This window comes from Belonocnema kinseyi, chromosome 1 (assembly GCF_010883055.1).
Source record: "Belonocnema kinseyi isolate 2016_QV_RU_SX_M_011 chromosome 1, B_treatae_v1, whole genome shotgun sequence".
NCBI classification, from domain to species: Eukaryota; Metazoa; Arthropoda; class Insecta; order Hymenoptera; family Cynipidae; genus Belonocnema; species Belonocnema kinseyi.
This window is the reverse complement of record NC_046657.1, coordinates 147,470,655-147,480,319: the sequence shown is the minus strand read 5'-3', so window position 1 is coordinate 147,480,319 and position 9,665 is coordinate 147,470,655.

The window sequence follows — 9,665 nt, the reverse complement described above, 5'->3', positions numbered from 1 at the left end:
ATTTTATACATGAAATAACATAACCTCAAAATATACGTATATCAAGAGGCGCACGATCTATTCAAATCATGAGAATCGTCAGCATCGAAATCTGGAAGTATTAAAATCCCAATCTCCTGAATTTATTTCGAAGCAGTTTGCTGTTAGCAGATAGATATATAAATAGAATCGACGAAGTGCTCCGACCGGCAATCGTGCATCTTCGAGTTTTCAAATTCAGAAGAGGAGAAATGGGTTGCGCGCGCAACTCAGTCATTTACAGCGTCTCCTACTATATTCACACGGACATAGCCCTGTCATAGCATTGGACCGCATCTCGTTTCAGATCTGGGATCACTGCGCTAAATGGCAATACCGGTTTCATATGGATACACCTGGTATATGGGTGGGAGCTATCTACGGGGAGCGGTGGGTAGAGGGGAAGTGACTTTTTCGCCGGACGCGCCGTCTATATTTATGGCGGGTAACTAAGCTCGCACCGCATCTACGTTTATAATATATTTGCTAACACCCACAGTGCACATAGTGACCAAAAGAATTATTTTCGAGCAAAGATTTTTATTAAAAAATTATGAACAGAAAACGATCAGCAGTTGAAAATCCGTCGCTTCTAATATAAGAAACCCATGCAAGATATTTATTATGCCCCAAGAAGAAAGACAGGAAAACAAAATCTCGTTGCGGCTCTTGCATGCGCCCGATGTGCAACGAACACCTCACATGTGACTACACTGACTGTACAAGCATTGAATAAAATATGAGCAAAACAATGATACATAATTTTTTGTTTATCTTTTGTACTCCAATGTATTTTTTACTATTTCTTTGTTTCTTCGTCCAATAAACGGATTAAATATCTAAAAAAAACTTAATAATTCATTTAGCCTTTTTTACCATAAAAATTGATTCTTCGATTTGGCAAATAATTATATTTTTTGGAAGAAACAATATTGCAGTAGTTGTTTTCTGAAAACATATTATCTTGAGAATATAATTTTAAATTTGTGGGTCTCAATATTAAAAATCACGTTATTTATGAATTTTATAGTAACAAAATCAATTTTTTCATGCTCTTTGAACCATTTTTTCAACAATTAAATAATTAATAAATCATTGTAAAACCAGGTTTACTTTGAAGAAAACATATCAAACAATGTCTGATAATTTTGTTGTAACAAAATATTTAATAGCAGCTGAGCAAATCAGCTTTGAACACGCCAGTGTATTTAACACCCAGCGTGCACTTTACGTGATTCCTGGAAAGTATGCGCTTTAAGGGTTTCTGTTTTGTGCTAAAGGGCCCAAAAATCCATTTTTTGTATGCTAAGTCAAAAAAAAAAGAAGACCACAAAAGCAATAAACTACCAATTTTACTTGAATGCCAAAAAAGAAACTTTTTTCCTCTTTTCATATTTTTATTTGTTACGTGCATGGCGAATGAAGGATTTTCTCCTTGATTCCACTTCGAACTCTGAATTCAAACAGCGAAGAAACTTGTTATTTGAGAAAGGGCCGTGACTCGTTTATCATCGATCGTGTTCACTACTCGCATCTTGAAAATAAACATCAAAGCCAACCGTAAACTACTTGCAGTAGCGCATATATTTGAGATTATTTCCTACCACAGTCTGAAACATTTCTCTTGAATTAAGGAAACCGGATTTTTTTCAAAAATAATTTCTTTTATCTGAGCTGCTGGACCGGGAACCGAAGAAAACGGGATATGGCAATTTCTTGAGACCGGGAAAAGCCGGGACGGAAAATTAATTTTTATTTACCGGGTTTAAAATGAAGCAACTTACAAATTTTAATAATGAAAATTGAACATTTAGAATAGTTAACATAGTTATATTTAAAAAATGAGATGAATTTTTAAATAAATAATTAATCTTTGCGAAAAAAAATTGTTCTTAACAAAGGCTTTCAACTCCCGAACACTGAGTTCAGTTTTTTTTAAATTTCATTTTTAATAAAAAATATAACAGTTGATATTTTACCGAAAAAAGACTTTAATTATAAATCAAGAACAGTTATAGTATTGGAAATGATATAGTGGATTTTTTTAAATCGACAAACGTTGAAAAGTTTAATTCATAAAAGTGGAAAAAAATTTATTTATCAGTTTAACGTTATTCAATTTAAGGTTGTTTACTTAAAATGTGTTAAAAACTTTCACTTTAAACGTGTAAATTATCAAGGCATCGAATAAAGATTATCAAAGGTTAAAAAACAAGTATTAAATTTTACTTTCATTTCAATTAAAATTTTTATTTAATTTAAATTAAAAATTTAATTCAATAATAATTAACAATTTAATTTGATCATTAGAAAATTTACCATTTACCGAAATTTTATAATTATGGAAGTTTAAGAATTTCGGGAATGAACATTTTCGGCACTTTTCTTTTTATCTTGAAAATACAAATTTGAGGAGTTTTCAGTTTTCGCCAAATTTATGTTTCCATAATTTTAATAAAAGAAAATCATATTTTAAGGAAAGTTCACAACTTTTCTGGAATTTTAGATTACGTTGGTTTTTGCTATAGAAATCGGTGTTTTTAGTAAAAAAACTCATTACGAGTTTTAAATGATATATTCCTTAACAATTTCCAACAAAGAGAAGGTGATTTAAATAAATCTTTCAAACGAAATAGTTGAATACTCAAGCAATGAAGAATAATTTTTAATCAAAAAGTTGCATTTTTATAAAAAATTGATATTTCTACTAAAACAGGTGATCTTGAAAATAAATTAAAAAAATTTTTAATTGAATTTTTTGTTAAAATGATTTCAGTTAATTATACAGGATCAAAATATTAATTTTTCAAGAAAAAATAAGTTTCTACGAAAAAAGCTTTATTCAAAATCCAAAAAGACAAATTTTTTTACTAAAAAGCATAAACTTTAAACAAAATAGATAAATTTTCTAGCGAAGTACTTAATTTTTATCCAAGAAAGATGAAATTTGTACTAAAACCGATCAATTTTTATTAAAAAACGACTAATTTTTTTTCAATCGAACTGTCATTCCGAAAGGATTTCATTTTCTTTAAACATCAAAATATAAATTGCAAACAAAAAGTATATTTTCTACGAAATAGTTAAATTTGCCGTTCGCAACCGTAGCTAATGAGAGCGCTCGCTAAAGCCACGTGGCCTGCACGTCACGTCACTTTAATCTATGAACCGCGCATGCGTGAGATTGACAATCGTGTCAGCTGCACCGGTCAACCGAAAACCGAACCGGATCGGCGAATCATAACCGAGAACGGCTAGTCTGAATTGGCCTTTATACCTACCTGCCGTGCAGCGTCAATTATCGGAAGGACTATAGAAGGGAGGGCTATTAAAGGGTTTCACTCTCCTCAAACTTAGCACAATTAATTTTTTTGAAATAACCCACACAAAAAAAAAGTCCGGCGACGTCCTTTAGCATGTTCGCTATCATGTCCCAAATTTTTAAGACAAAATATTTATTATTGTAGGAAAAAAGCCAGGGGAACCTCAAACTGGTAAAATGAATAATTTTCTAAGTATGACACGCCCTTAAGGACGGTCTCTACTTACATTTCTAGCTTATCAAAGATTTCATAATTTCCCTTTTGCACTGAAACGCATGTCGTCCACTGGCGAACCGACAGAGAAGCACAATACCTACGTTGTCAGAGAAGTCCCTATCCCTATGATCCGTCGCGCATTTCCGCTCCAGATAGCATCGTATGGAACGAACGAATGAACGAACAGATGAACGAACGAACGACCGGAACGTTGGCTTAGGAACGTCGCCCGCTGTGAAGCGTGTTAATTGTTACTCCCCCGTCGCAAACGACCTTACCTACCGACCTACCATCGCCTCCCATTGTATGTACCTTAGCTCGTCCGTTTACACTAAAGAAAGTCCAGAAGTAACCAAGACCATGCTTCGCGAACCGTGTCACTTTATACCTCCTTCTATAGTCCCCCTTGAAACGTTCTCTTCTTCAGAGGGAAACCAAAGGAAATATAGACCCCTCTCCTGACACCCTGAAACGAAGCTTGCTAGCATACTTCATTCAGAATCCACATCTATCCCCCCCCCCATCTCACTGTCTCTCACTCTCTCTCCCTCTTCTTCTCTCAAGCTGCACAGGACTCAATTCTTTTCTTCCTCATTCATCCAGTATCGATTCGGCTCTCCCATATTTCTACACCTCGCTCCGGCTATTATTTTATGACTTCCTCTTTCCCCTTCTCTCTCAAGTACTTTGCTGATGCTTCTACTCTAATTCCCGTGTACTTTTTATGTTCACACCTATATTTTTCATTCTTCTTTGCTTCCATATTTCCCTGTCCCTTTCTTTTGCATCCTGATTATTCATCTCGAACTTCTCCCTCAGCTTCTTCTCTGTCATCCCAAACATTTTAAAATATTCCTTTCTAACTTCGACTTTCCTTTTATCCTCCAACTGTCTTTATTTTTCACGCATTCTTTTAAATACATTTTAATACCTTTTATTTGTAAAAAACGCTAGTTTCCATGTGTAAAGGGACCTGATTAAATTCCAAGTTTTCTAGAAATGACACTCGTGCGTCCCAGAGATATTTTTGAAAAAAGTTCCAAAAATAGTGTTTGCGTAGGCCAAGGGTATCCAAAGGGCGATGCTGGTATCTACTAGAGATCGCAGGCCACTAGGTCGGATCTACTCGGCTCTGACCCAGAACTGTCAAATTCCTTAATCTGATTCGAGCCCCTTAAAACCCTTAAAATCGAGACGTTTCATCACATTTGAAACTTCACGCTAACACTGGAATCTTCACAGTGAAATTGAGAGTTACGAAATAAAATAATCAATGTTTAGTTTTTGTTACTAGAATAATATTAAATGAAATAATTATTGCAATTTTAATGTTTTATACTCACAATTTAAATGAAATGAAAATCAATTTGTTTATGAATAATTAAGATTTTTTTTTAAATTATGATTTAAGTTTATCAAAATATATCTCAAGTTTATAATTATTATAATTAAATAAAAAATTATATCCCAATAAAACAGAGTAATAAAAAATTATTATTTTTTACTGATATTAAAAACAATTCATTTTTAAATCCATAACAACCAATTTCTGAATATTAGGAGTTTATAAATATCGTTAAATGGACTTAGATAATTTATACCATTATCAAATCTAGCAGATAAAAAATAAATAAATAGATTACTATTAAAACTCCTCGGAAAAGATACTTGACAGAGGTTTTGTATAACTTAACATCTTTGAAACTAACAAATTTGAAAAACTCTCAATTTTAACTATTAGAAATTTGTACTATGTTCCAGCAGTGACTGAATTCCTAACTGCAGGCTTCGGACTCACCACACTATTAAACTAGTTTACAATTTTTTGAAACAATGACACTATTTTTCTACTATTTCGAAAAAAGATGCACGAAATACACTATTTTCAAATAAAAACGTCTAATTTTCAACTAAACAAAATAATTTTCAACAAAATGCATAAACTTTTATCCAAATAGTTAAATTTTCAACCAAGATAAATTTCTATAAAAAAGGCGAATTTTTCACAAATTACATACATTTTTTACTAAATAATTTGCACAATTGATATGGTTTTAGTACAAGCTTTACTTAATTATTTTTTTATGCTATTTTTTCATAAAAATTTTCCAAATAAATTTAATGGTAATAACAATCTAAAATTCCATAATTTCAGCAGCTTTGACTTTGAAAAATTCAATTTAGTTTACAGTCAACATTTTTAAAACTTGAATCACTTTGAACTGAAAACTATTTAATTTAAAAGTTAAACTTTTCGAATAATTTAATTTTGGAGGCAATAATATTAGCTTTGAATATTTAATGATACAATTTTCATAATTATAATTTACAAATATTTCTATTTTTAACGTTTTGAACTTTTTTTATTTCCGAAATTTTAATCTGAAATAATTATATTTAGAGATTTTTCAATTACTGAACAAAATATTGAAATTTGAATTCTTTCCATTTATTTGGGATTATTTATTTTGGATAAAGAAATTGATAAGTTTACAATTGGATTTTTTAAACTGGAATCGTCTCGAATTGAATATTATTTTTATTTAAAAGTTAAATTTTTTTAATAATTCCGTTTTGAACGGTTTATTTAGCTTTGAATTTGTAATGATAAGACATAATACAAGATTTGCGTAATTAATGATGCAAAACATCATTTTGAAATAAGTATCCGCAATTAGTTAGTTTACAATTTTTAATACTTTAAACCAAATCCCTTTATTACAAGTTCCGTTAAGTTAGACTAGAAAAAAGGTACTGAGGTTTAACTTTCAGAACTGAGATTTTTTTTATGGGATCATAAATTTTATCTCAGTTTCCCGTCGACAAAAATTGGTAGAGCTTCAAAAAGGTTGAGTGATCTTGGGTCACTAGAGAAAACTCTGAAAAAGTTGATGGCAAAAAAAACCTATCATTGATAGGTGCCGAGTTATGGTCCTCCAAAGGACCCCGTTTTTACTTTAACAGGCGAGTAACTCCAATTATAAAGTTTGTACCTGCACTTTGTAACCTGTTAATTTTACAAACAAGTTTAAATCTTCAATTGAAGTAGACGCAATTTCGATTAATTCTAAAAAAATACAATGACCTAGCACCAGTAGGTCATAAGTTATGGTCTCACAAATTTGAACACTTTAACCCTTAACTGGCAAAATGGGTAAATTATACCCCAATACATTTTTGAGCTGGAATTAACTGTACTAAATTCGAGAAAATAGACCATGTGCCGACATTTTCGAGTAATTGACATCACTAACTAAAGTTAAAGTGGATTATTATAGAGCCGCAAACGTCAGCATACGTGGGGCACCCGCTCAAAGTAGACCTTGTAAAACTGTGGGGTCTTTATCACCCGTTGTGCCGCCAGTGAGCAAAAAAGTTATTTTCAATCAAAATTTGTGCCATTGACATTAGCGATTTTCGTTCAGTTTCCAACGTAAGTTTATTATCTAAAGTGCAATACATTTTTTTTGCATTATTTTGCACGCTAAAAATCAAATAAATGCGCATTTAAATAAAAATAAATTGATTTGAACATGCAAAAATATGGTGTTTTATTTGACCATGAAATTGAGTTTTTATTTTGCAAAATAAATACCTTTTTTGAAAGCATCCATAATGCAGTCACTTTTTTCTTAAATTGTAGTATCTCAAGAGTATAAACCTACATTTTTAAGTAAAAATATTAAAAATTACGTGATGAACGAATTTTTTTGATTGTTGAATTTAATTATCGTTTTATTCTCAAATTCTTTTTAAACTCTGAACCCAAAAGTCAAACTTTTAACTAAACTAGATTATTAAAATAAAAAAACAGTTTTAAACAAAATAATTCTATTTTAACAAAAAGTGTAATTGTTACTTAAAAAGGAACCTTTTTCTATTAACAATGGAAAAGGTAAATTTTTAATTACCAAAGTCATTTGAAAAAAAATTTTTTTAAACAACTATTCAATTTCCAACCAGTAAGGTGTAATTTTTATTACGATTTTATTCGGTTAACCAAAAATGCATTTTTAAGCAAAAAGTTCAACTCTAAAACTTAGTTGTTAAATTTTTAAACAAAGCGATTAATTTATTCCTAAAAAATAAGAATTTCCAATAATATTGAAGAATTCTCAACCAAAAAGTTAAATTTTTAAGAAAGTAACAACCATTTTTTTCATTTTATATAGAAATTATTTCAATTTTAAAATCTAGTTGTTTAATTTTTGATACAAAAAAAATGAATTTTAAATGAAATCCAAAAGTTTTCAACGGAACAGTTGGATTTTCTAATGAAAAATATGAATTTTAAAACAAAAAGTTAAGTTTTTTTCCGAAAAACGAGGATTTTTAAACAAAATTCTAGAATTCCGAACCAATAAGTTACACCTTCAACTCAGAACGATGAATTTTTAAATCAAGAGATTACTTTATTACGAAAAAGACAAATTTTCAATAGAATCAAAGAATTTTCAACCAAAAAGTTAAATATTTTAAGTAAGAAATAATTTTTTCCAGTTTTTAAGAAAGTAGTTTAACTTTAAAAACTAGCTCTTTAATTTTTAACAAAAAAGAAAACAAAAAAAAAGAATATTTAACAAAATTCAAGAATTTTCAACCGAAATGTGGAATTTCTGAACTAAAAAAGATTTCATTATAATTTAAGAATCCTCATCCAAACAACTGAATTTTCAACGAAAGAAGATGATTTTTTAAACAAAAAGTTTAATTTTCTACCTAGAAAAACCTAATGTTTTCACAAAAATTGAAAAATTCTGTAACGAAAAGTTGAAGTTTCAATTGAAAAAGATGAATGTTCTAACCAAAGGATTCAATTACTAAGAGAAAAGACGAACTTTCAATAAAATTCAAGAATTCTAAAAAAAAAAATTTTGACTAAAAACATTAATTTTTAGACAGAAAGATTAATTTTGTACCAACAGCATTATTCATTTTCTGGAAACTTACGAAAAACGTTAACATACATGTATTTACTTTTACAAAAAAAAGTTCTCTAAGCCCACTGTAGGTTTTGTGAGACAGCCCCCCCCCCCTAAATTGGAAATGAAGTTTATGTACGAGACATTATAGGAATTTATATTTTTACTCCTGAATGAGATATTAATGCTAACGCGGCACTATGGAGAAAGGGCTTGCGAAATCCATGCACAGTTGAAAGCGCTGAAGTGGTGGGGGAAAGCCATTCCGATAACATTTATTTCCCTACTCACACGATCGCGGCACTATTGAGAAGAGGTATGTGTACAAAATTCTTTTATTATTCCACCCAAATAGTCACCTTTCGCTACTGAAAATAGGAGCAAAAGTAAGGTCTATCAAGCTAGCACCTCCACAAACGAAATTCCCAAATTTCTTCATGTCAAAATTTTGGGCTTTTTTTGGGCTTTTTTTGGGCTGTACTGCCGGATTTGGGTTCCGGTACTTTTTGTGAAAATTCAAATTTTGAGTGGAGGTTCTGACTTGAATCAAGCCAGCACCTCCACTATATAAAAATTGTAAGAAAAAAAAATCAAACACGTCAGAATTTTGGGCTTTTTTGGGCTCTTAAACGTACCAACAACCAATTTCCAAAAATCACCCCTACAAAATATAAAACCACCCCCTATGTAAAAAATCTAATTCGGAAAAAAAGAACACCAGAATTATGGGCTTGTTTTGGGCCCTAAAATGCATGAAAAAAATAAAAAAACTACCCCTATTTTCAAAAAACCACCCCCTTGCAAAAAATAAGATTTGCAAAATCCAAAATGCGATAGATTTTTGGCTCATTTTGGAGTCTCAAATGCACGTAACATTATATTAGAAAAACGCACCAGTATAAAAAAACATCAACCTAATAATAAAAACATAAACCTTGGTGTTGGCATTTCTGAACAGCCCAAAAATCAGAGACTCCGTTTGAACCGTAAAATTCAAAAAATGTCAGAGACTGTAATATTCCGAAAAAGATTGGTTTGCACAAAATTATGTTTGATTGTTAAAACGGACTGTTTTTTAACGTCAATTGTTGGGGACCAAAAATCGGAGTAGGTACTTTTAAGAAGCTCAATAATCATAAACTCTACTGACACTAGAAAATTCTCAAAAATATTAATTTTTGACAAA